Here is an 11133-nt window from a genome sequence, read left to right on the forward strand (position 1 = left end):
TCAGTGCAGCATCCGAGCTCCTATCTCTTTGACCCTGGGATTCACCTTGGTGGTAATGGCAGCATCAATCTGGTAAACAGCGGTTTTGCAAGAAGTGGTAGACATTGGCCAGATCCCTGTTGTACGAGGTAGCGAAGACGAAATGAGCTTTGAAAAGCTCGTCAAAAGAGGCAAGAGAATCTGGTGACTGACACGGGATTGCATGTTTGTCAATCACAATGAAATATTTGTGTACGGCGCTCCTCTTGGTCCCCACAGCCAGTAGATAGGGTTGACGGCTCTCTGTGATGCTGTCCAGATGCCCCTCAACACTGGTCCCAGTCTGTGACAAGAAAACTTAATTAGTCTTGCTATTAAAATTAATCTGTTGCAGTTTAAGGCCCCATCATCACCACCAGAATCACTTATTGCCACAAAATGCAAGATGAACCATTACATTTCCAGTCTTATATTTTTTATAAGGCCGGGACTCGATTAAAAAAATGAATCTAATTAATTAGAGGCTTTGTAATTTAATAATCAAAATTAATCACATTTTAATCACATATAAATATTTGACCTTGAGAACAGTGAGAATACAGATATAAATGGTCTTTCCTGCCACTACACAATGATGATTACTGTATTTAACTACTTAAATCGATCAATAGCATAAAATGATTTTGTTGAACTCAGCCTGATGTAAGCATGAATAAAAACTTGGTAGCAATCACACAGGCAGCTCCATGTTGTCCCTGTGTGATGTTCAGGGACAGGTCAGGACAGTCTGAGGACAGGACAGCTCTGAGGTTGAAGTTTATAATAATGAAATGCACCGTGAGACAGTGGCAGGTCATTAGCTACGTCTTGACCACATGTCAGCTGTTCAGCTGCAGCAGAGGAAACTCCGCTGTTGTCAGCTCCACCGCCATGAGCGCCATTTTTTTTTTAAAATTAAGCTTTTTAAATTCTACTAAATGTAAAAGAAATAAACATATTCGTATCAGCGTATCTGAGGCCGATGGTGATAGATCTGTGGGGAGCCAAATCAGATAAATATCACAGGGCACTCGCTGATTACAGATGAGCATGGTCATCACATGATTTCACAAGAGTATAGTTTTATGGTTTAATATTAAAGACAGAACAGTGAGCCTTCTTAAACTTTTAATTAAACTGTAACATTACCTTGATAAATTTCACTAGGTGTTCAATGGCTTGTCTGGCGGAGAGCTTTCCTGGTCTCTTGTTGCGGCCATGAGGTGATGGTGGCATGAGGTGTATAAGGAGCAAGATGGAGGACATCTCACTGTCCCATCTGAAAATACAAGCAAATTCAGAAAGACATTTTTACTACAATGTTTATATTTTTGTTCCAAATCCATTTCCCTCTTCCATTATTATTATTATTTCTTTAATTCGAGTGTACCATCTTCCAGTTCTTCTGTTGTGGATTCAGCTTTATGAAGGAGATCTTCAAGGTCGCTTGTCTGGGTGAGGCCACGGCTTTGTTCAAGGACTTTCTGCCTGTAGTGAGTAGGCCACTTCTCCAGGAACTTTGCAGAGATGTCATCACCAAACATCAGACTGAAATCCTGCTCTATCTGCAGACAAGATGGAATACAGAAAACAACATGGCATACATTGTTAATAGGTACACCAGGGATGACCAGGGATGTGGTCTGTTTAAACTCATTTTTCATTTCAGCTCCATTTTAATGCAAGGCAGTTAAGAGTGATATACCAGTCCGTGATGTCAAGAAATCTGGAAAGGTGGTGAATATTTCAGAGGACTTCACTGGGTCATGAAACCATTGCTTGGCGATGGGTGAAGGTCTGTCTCATCTTCTCCTTGATGATTGCTTCATCAGTTGTATGCTTCATCAGTGCGATGGCCTCACGACAATGGGTTTTCTGTGGTTAGCTGGTTTTCCTTACTGAAGGGGGTTCTGTCACCAGAATCTGGACCACCTGTAACAGTGATCAGTAAACAGTGACATGTAACAGTGGAAACCACACACTGATGCAATACTTTCTTTACTTCTCAAAAAAGTTGAGCCACTTTCACCCCTTACACAGATGACCACTCATCTTTTTGCTAAACACACCTGCGATGCCCACCACTGTAACAAAAACAAGGACTATGCACATTAAAAATGAATTTAACATGTGAATGGGCTTTATGCACAGCTCCACTATTTCCTGAATCTAAGCCAGCTCCTTTATTTTCTGTCTTACATTATTGGACAAACTGATTAATCCAGGTATGTCTGACCTCACAACAATGATCAGGCACACCTGAATTCATCAGTTGGTCCAATAATGTAAGACAGGAAATAAAGGAATTGGCTGAAGTTCAGGAAGTAGTGGAGTGGTGCATAAAGCCCTCATAAAAAAAAAATCTAACTACACTCAAAATCATGTACCTGTCAGTGGCTGAGGGTTTCTTTTCTTTTGTCCTTCTGAGGCTTCTTTTTGAAGCGTTTTCACTCTCCATGCAAGAAATCCACTCCCATCCACTGGATTGTAATACTGCTCCTAAAAACCAAGAAAGTGTTTTACTTTTCCTCCTTAAAAAACTTAACACATGTCCTTGTCTGGAGAATTGCTAAAATCAAGATCAACCAGTCTAACATCTGCTGTGTTCAACTTGTTGAGGTTAGGAGAAAGGGTCAGCATACAGAAATGTTATTATTTAGTTGAAATCTCACTCGTTTTTTTGATCAATACCAGAAGTAATGAGTAAAGAGGTTAGACTTGTTTTATGTACTTACATAGCCCAAAGTGCCCTGGAGATCGGCCAGGTATGGAAACAAGGCAGTGATGCCCTTTGCGTAGTCCTCTTTAACACGCCTTGAAGGACTTGTCCTACAGCACACACGCGCGCACACACGCACACGCACACACACACACACGAGATCCAATCAAAAGTAGTGCTATGCCGATGCCTTCAGCACTTGGTCTGCACCAAATAAAACCATAAATGTTAGGGTCGGATATTAATTACATAACATACCCATGTTCACTCGCCATGTGTGCAACCAATATCTTCACCATGTCACGTCTTCTGGAATCTGTTAGGCTTTTTTTCCGAGCATACTCTGCAAGGATCCTCTCTCCTCCAGGTTTCTCCCTCAGAATGTTTTCAATGTTCTAAGTGTGAGAGGGAAAAAAGGTGAGGGACACAGGGATTTGGTGCCCCATTACATTTACAGTGACAAAAATGTAAACCATGCCCCGTACTGCTCTGCAAATTTACTTGGCTGTTTCCCCCCCTTACCCTTTTTATCAGAATCACCATCTTGATCTTGATCTCTCCATCTGCAAAGCTTACTACCTGAGCGAGACGAGTCACGTCGGCTCTGTTTCTTTGGGCAGGACTAGGCTGCAAAATGATGGTGTCATCAGAGTCCCCTTCATTATCTGCACCAGAGCTGAGAAAGGAGCTGTTGCTGCTGGCAATGGAGTGGCTTGTAGAGGGGCTCACTGAATCTAGCATGTTGACATAACAGGTGTGATAATAATAACATGTCATTAGCAAGAGGGGATCATCTGTAATAAGAATAATGTAAAAGATCACAATAGATTAGGATGGATCCACACACCGAGCTAGTTATTCCTCAGATGCTTTCTTAAATGTCTGAAAAGGCATGTTTATTCAAAATGTGATGCAACGTGGATAAGTCTCTCTTTACTATGTTGCATTACAAGGTTAGCCAGGACTGCATGGATTACTGTATAAGACTCCCAAGTTAACAAGTGACTCACCCTCAAAATCTGAGCCCGTGGGCAAACAGACCTCAAGCACACCCAGGTCTGGTTTCGTTACAAGAAACGCAAACGCATCCTCGTCAACTTCAGTGTTCAAATCATCATAGACTTTTAAGTCCAAGGTAGGAATTTCAAATTTCTGGGAAACTGTGAAGACAAAACAATATTGCACAAGATTGACATTCTGTTGTGCCATTAATCTTATTTTTATTATAAAAGGTCATACATCTGTGTCACTTTAGATCTGAACCATTTAAAAACAACGATTTTATACTTTAGCAATAAAAAAATAAATATTCAAGATTGCAGACCTGCAAGCTCATAGCACAAGTGCCGCGCTATATGAGCTTGTAGATCTGCCTTTAATTTTTTTTTTTTAATCATGAAGATTTTTGCAAATTTTTGAATATACTTTTACAGCAAACATTTCTAACTCAAATCATTCTTTTTCGCAGGGTACACGAAACAACATTTAGAGATGGGGGTCCAAAATCAAATAAATATACTTCTAAGGGTCCTTGACAATAATAACAATAATAATAATAATAATAATAATAATAATAATAAATGTAAGACAGCATCACTAATTTAAACATGACACTCAGTAGGTTGTGCAATTTGTTTCACTCACCACACTCCAAAAATGATTTGAAGGTCAGTTGCCCTTCATAACAAATGTATTTCTGGCGGTCTCGGTATTTCACTCTTACAGCCTGCATCCTTTATGGGAAATAAAAAAAATAAGAGTTACTAAGATAATATAGAGCACCACAATTCATGCATTGAATGCTACAATTAGCTTAAGTATTACAAAAGCCCTATCTACAGGTAGGCTTGATACCACTCTGCATTTGCATCTAATTAAAACTCTTAAGTGTTTTGAAGCTACATGTGAAGCCAGATAAACAACTACTAACAGCAAATAAATACATTTTGTCAACATTTATCTTATCTCAACAATAATAGATGATGACTTTGGCTCACATAAAAGTGTTATATAGCTATAATTGGAAAATAGACAATGTATTGATAAATGGAAGACCAGAAGGCAACAAAAACAAAATATGGGACTTGTAATGGAAATCTATGTGCAGGCAGAGATCAGAGATGGTGTTTTAAATAACCATGCTAGCGTTTCACCAGCTCTCATCTCTGCCAGTCAGCCTCTAAAACTGCCGCCTCTCTCGAGTGCAGGCGCACTGCACGTAGACACACGTGAGAATTTTTTTTTTTTCCCCTGTTTGAGACTGTGGCGGGCCCAAACGAGGAAACACTGACGTGATTACATACACACACTGTCACACAGGCACCACTCAAATATGCTCGGAAAGCGGAAGATCCCGCGATTCAAATGATCTAGTCTTTTTCACAAACGGTTCAGAAATTAATTCATGTTTTTGAAAAAGCTGTCCGAACATGTCTTCGAGGATACGCTCCTTAACTGACTCAATTCAGAGTAAAATACACATGCTTGCTAACCAAACAGCAGGTGAAAACGGCCCACATTAAAAAAACACTATAGCTAACCAAAGAGCAATTAAAACGGTCGGTGCAGAGCGATAGATATAACAGAGTGGCGACACTCCCATAGGACTCCGTTGTAAAAAAATGGCGGGCCGACTTCCGGGTTATGGAGCCCTCAATAGTTCCAAACATTCCTCCCGCGGCGCTGGACCACGTCTGTTTCTATGGCTGCACAGCAAGAAACTACTGAGCTACGTTGACGAAATACCGACCAATTTTAAGTTATAAAGTGGTAATAATCTTTCCCAAGTACAGTAACCATGTTGACTTAACAAAATAAAAATTATTAGACTGATCGGTTCATTGAAAAACATTTATTTATTTACGTAACTGTGGTGATTTCAGTCCGTAGCCCAGAAGCAGCCCTGCTCACTTTTCATTCAAACAAACTAATGCCACTGCCACAGTTGTTAAATTTCATCAATGAGACCAACATTAATCTCTTCAAAATAATTTAACAAGCAGCGGTGTAAACCTCTAAAAGCACGCGGATACGTTACTTGGCTCGTTTTCTCCGACGGGAGGACGGACGGTCGGCCCCGGCAGATCAGCTCAGTAGAGCGGCTGCTGCTGCTGTGACAGCCGCCTCCCCTGGTCCCCGGTCGGGGCTCACACAGACTCTGCACTTCTCCCAGAACAAACATCGGTGCAAGTTCCTAACAAACGTTATGAACTGACCACAGACTCCGGATTAAACGGTGACTTTCTTGCATGAAAAAAAATATTAAAACTGTGACGTGTTGACAGCGCTAAAGCCAGGTTTTGGCAGCTTTACTGCTGTGGCTCGGTTGCCGCAAAATGGCGATATCGATGCTAATTTCTGTTAGCCCGTCTATGAGGTTTTGCATTATACGTTAGCATTAAGCTAGCGGGCTTTATATTTAGGTGATACTGGCTGTGTGTGTGTTTTGAACGTTGTTTCAAACTGTGTGGGTTTCATTGAACATCTTTTATGCTTAAATATATATATTCCCGCTTAATATATTGCTTTACTCCTCTTCTTATGCCATTTTTACTGTAGGGCAGGCTAATCTTCACTTTAGAGTGACAAATAAAACCTTGAAGCAAGAAGATTTTGCCTTTTGTTTGAAAACTGACATTGATGTACATACAGTAATTCAGTAACAGTTGTAAATATACCTTTGTACGGTTTATTTTTAATATTTACCGTCCAAAAGCAAGCTCAGTGCTGTCTGTCCCATAGCAGAACATGACAGCGGCAGCCTCGTTTGGAACTATTGGGAGCTACATGAACCACGTGACCGCGCTGGCGGCGACATCATAGGCTGTCGCCACTCTGTTATATCTATCGCTCTGGGTCGGTGTAAATGCCTCAATTCAGAGTAAAATACACGTGCTTGCTAACAGTCCACATGTCGGTTAACTTAGCTAACCGAAGAGCAATTAAAACAGTCGGTGTTGTAAATGCCTCAATTCAGAGTAAAATACACGTGCTTGCGGTCCAGACACAAAAACCCACTTAGTAACCGAAAAACAAGTCTGGTAAAACGTCATGACTCCTGAAACAAACATGCTTGCTAACCGAACAGCAGAGAAAACAGTCCACACATACTAGACTGGTCCATAAAAAAAAATCTAACACACTTGCTAACCTAGGCACAACTCAATTCAGAGTAAACCCTCGATAAAATGGTCAGTAAAAATTAAGCTCAATAAAACACACACGTGGTAAATTAAGCTAACAAGAGTGAGGCTCGGTTTAAATTCACATTTAACAGTTAAGTTAACATTAGCCTATAGTTTGTGTTGAAACTAACGTTAGCATCGACATTTGCAGTGTGTGAGACCCACACACTCGCCAGCTGCAATGTTACTCACAAATTACCTTTAAAGTAAGCCAACAAAAATTCTGCTGACATTTTATCTGAAATAAAATCGATTTTAGTACTTTGCTGACTTACCTGGCTTACCGCCGTCCACCACTGCCGTTCACCTCGACCTTCCACTGCTGGGATAGAAAATGGCGGCAGAAACGAAACCTAAGAAAAATTAGTGGGCGTGTTCTTGAAATTACTCCAATAGGATTTACTCTATTTTTTTCCTCCTACTCTAGTGGCCATTGGAAATAATTACTATCCAAAATGAATAAAAAATACTCTTTTAGAGTAAAATAATGGTAACTCTGAGAAAATTACTCTCTCATTTTTCCTGTGTAGTGCTTGCAGGCTAATGGCTGCAGATGTCATTCTGCACATTGCTTGCCTTTTGATCACTGTTTCAAGCAGCTCACCGAATGAACAGTTTGACATGTGCAGGAAAGAGCAGTAAGTAATAAAGCATAGTGATGCTTTGCATTAACTGGCACTTAAATATATGAAATAGCATTTTATTCTTAATTTTGATTAATGCAGCTATCATAGTGCCTTTGCGATTTCTCTGCTCTGACAAACCAGTGACAATTGGTCTGATCATAGTGATCTCGGCTGCAAGTAAATATCATTACTTCCAAAATGAAGCTACATAAAGTCACAATTATATTGTCATGTTATTAAATAATTAGATTTCAATACAGATATTACATCTGTATCTGTGTCTCTCAGCCATTTCTGAGACTAATGGCTTTATTTTGAATGTTATTTGCATGGATATTTAATTTCAAGCTTTACATAAATCACTGTACTGGAGCTGCAGATTCACTTATACATTCTGCAAAGGACTGTCATTAAATCTAAGACTCGGATAAAATCTTCCAGAATTTAAACTGTGACAAGCACAGACACTTCCTATCAGTCTGAACTGCACTGATCTGTAAAAAATGTCACTTATCAGTGTGCCTGTGATGTTAATGAATATTTTATTCATGTGCTGTGTCTAATGGCATGTCTCAAACCAGTGCCCAATGAATACTTTGCAGGGGCATTAACAAGCAGACGGATCAGGTTAGAAATCACTATTACAAATGTTAGGGCTGGGCTACAATGACAGTTTGCGTGAAGCATTATCATCCAAACAGGCATGCAATTCCTTTCTATTTAAACTTATTACTTATTACCTTAATTGTGGTTGACTTTTTTTTTTTTTTTTTTAATCTTTCTGTGGCTTATCAGATTGGGATATTTTCCTTTTTTTCACACAAATGTATCAGCTGTGATCCAGGTACTAATACAGCAGATACTTAATCCCATCTACTTTTGGGAAATCTAAACATGAAATTGTACCAAGTAGAATGATCAGTGCCCTTGGAGTGCAACATTGTTTCTTTCTCATAGAGGTATACAGTATTATACTTGTTCATGTTTTAGTTGGAAAATAATCATGGTTGTCACATGACTATGATGCGATGGCATTCTTTTGTATGGCACCCTGGCAGTCCTCTTGAAATGGTTTGAAATGCTATTTTTTTCCAATCCAAGATGGTAACCACACTCAAGTGCCACAGGGGAAGTTTTTTTTCTTCTTCTTTTTTTTCTTTCTCCCACTGATCAGAGCGAAGCGCTTCAAGATCATTCTTCCAACCGGAGATTTGCCTGTAGACATACACATACAGCATGCAGACACACACATGAACATACACACAAATCCCACAAGCATCAACACTTTTGGTAATGAATAGCTGTGTTACTCTAAACGGCATCTCCAGAGAAATGGTTGTTATGAATGAGAGTAGTGTGTGTGTGTGTGTGTGTGTGTGTGTGTATGTATCCCAGCATGAGCTCCTCTAAAACTTCATCCCCAGTGGATATGGAGTGGTGAAGAGCCTGTTTGCTTACCTCAGCACAAACCCAGAGAGAAGGCAGGAACAAGCCTTAGTGAGCTACTGATCCACTGCTGCTATTCATGGAAAGGGCAGGATCAGATTTCCAGCACCAGGGAACCTTTAGTATTCTCATTTCTTTCTCCAACAGAACCCCTTGAGTTGGCCTAACAAAAAAAACAAACAAACAAAAAAAAAATCAGGATCTGACTTGCATTCGGAACTTTAAAGCAGAAGTAAGTGATATATTTGTGTTAATATAAGTCTTAAATAGTTATATCTTCCGACAGCAATCACTTACATAGAGTGTCTGAAACACGGGTCTCTCAGTCACTCTGCTCTGCTCTGAGCCGAAGAGAAAACATTTATCGTATCCTACAGTTTTTATCCAATGAGGAGAGAGAACGGCATGCAGGGCTGTGTGTGCAGCCAAGGAACGCCGTGAATGTGGCGACGTAGGGACGAGGACTGTTATGGTGCGTTCAAGGAAACTCGTATTTTCCGACCGTGAAGTGGTACCAGTTCGATCTGGTACGAGTTCACCGGTCGGAAGTTACGAGTGGCCGTTATAGTGACTTTCACCGGTAAAACAGGTCGGAAAAACACGAGTGGGTTGCCTGAAACGCTACAAAGTCGTAAGTTCTGACTTGAAGCTGTAATTTACGATTTCAAAAGCCTGCCTGGAACGCAGCATTAGCGAAAACGACCGGACCACTTACTTCTGCTTTAAAGTATTTGTATTTTGGCTTTAGAAAAAAAGAAAATCTCCATAAATGCCCAGGCCATTAATTGTTGTAGGTGTACAGTAATACTGACTTTGTGACTCCAGAGATATTTGTTCAAGCAGAAGATACAGGTACCGTCCCACATGTCAACACGATGCTTTTCAAGGTTGATTCAACATGCAAATTAACAAAAAAGGTGCTTGTACTGTAGCTCGCAGCCTCGTGAACAAATAATTCCTTTCACATATTTGCCAAACCCCTATCTTACCGCTAAATTACTGTCACAGAATTTTAAGCACCACAAATACATCTTTCACCCCAGGCAACCCAACACTTAGGGGAGCTGAAGTCATTAATGAAGTAGGAGAAAGGAGGCTTGAACACAAGTGGAAACATGTGTAAACATCATCAATGGTTAAAAGCTTCTGTGAGACTTGATTTTTTCCAAACAAGGAACTTATATTTTTCATGTCTTTCAGAAGACTTTTGCTTAAATCTTTTCTCTTTCTGTCTCTTTTCACATTAACAAGGGAAAACTGATGTCTACATTTTGTGTCACATCAGGAAAACATTTCAGATTAGACTAAAATCTAATGTTGACAACAATAATTTAGAACAGTGATTAACCAAGTAAAACAAATGGACAGTGCATTTGCACATTGTTTGACCACCAGTGTGTTCTTTGAGAATTAGTTTTCAACTGAATGGGAAATAGAAAATGTATTCTCATTTGTCTTTTTCTGTCTAAAACAACAGTTTGGTTTCTTGAAAACCCACAACCTTGAAGTGACTGACAGCGCTGTCAATGTATGATTGACGATGGAGGTGTACAGAACTATACTGTACTACTGTAGTGTACAGAAACACACCCGACGATATGACACTGTGAATGAATTGAGGCACAACAGGCCTGTAAGGGTGCTGATGAGGACAGCTGCTTTTGAACTGAAAATGAAAGGGAAGTGACAAAGGAGAAACTATCCAAAAGTGACTTGTGTCAAGGCTTGCTACTAGTAGTCTTTTACTCTAAATGAAGCCTGGTGGTATGGATCCTCCAGTTGTATTATAGGAAGAATAGTGTGACAAGGGTAACGAGCAGAGGAAGATGGGTGATTGGCCATAGTGGCTTTTAAAACCACTGCCAACCTCGGGGCCCAGTTTAGGAAATGTTTGTGCTTTGAGGTGTGCATGTACAGTATGAGTTCAGTGACCAGTTTTATTTACTGATTACTGATAAACATTATATTTGGACAGATGTGTCCATGTCATACACATCATGCACAAGTGCATGCAATCAGGCCCCTGTGCAACATAGGCAGGAACATCAAATCCCTGTTTAACACACACAAACATGACAGTCTCTGCAGGGAGACTGTCAGAAGAGCTTGTCTCACTTTGTGATTGCAGCTGTGTTCAATT

At 40.0% G+C, this 11133-nt stretch overlaps 1 pseudogene across 1 annotated transcript; it reads right to left on the bottom strand.

Annotated features, from left to right (window-relative positions):
• Positions 1 to 3884, bottom strand: LOC146961739 (uncharacterized; annotated as a pseudogene). The gene is made up of 9 exons (XR_015035273.1): positions 3748 to 3884; positions 3260 to 3471; positions 2996 to 3132; positions 2754 to 2847; positions 2406 to 2517; positions 1724 to 1950; positions 1409 to 1579; positions 1168 to 1298; positions 1 to 322 (listed from the first exon to the last, which is right to left on the bottom strand). The product of XR_015035273.1 is annotated as an uncharacterized LOC146961739 (transcript).
• Between the last annotated feature and the right edge of the window lie 7249 nt (positions 3885 to 11133).

Source organism: Trachurus japonicus, chromosome 24 (genome assembly GCF_045865225.1).
Source record: "Trachurus japonicus isolate A0001 chromosome 24, Traja_1.0".
NCBI classification, from domain to species: domain Eukaryota; kingdom Metazoa; phylum Chordata; class Actinopteri; order Carangiformes; family Carangidae; genus Trachurus; species Trachurus japonicus.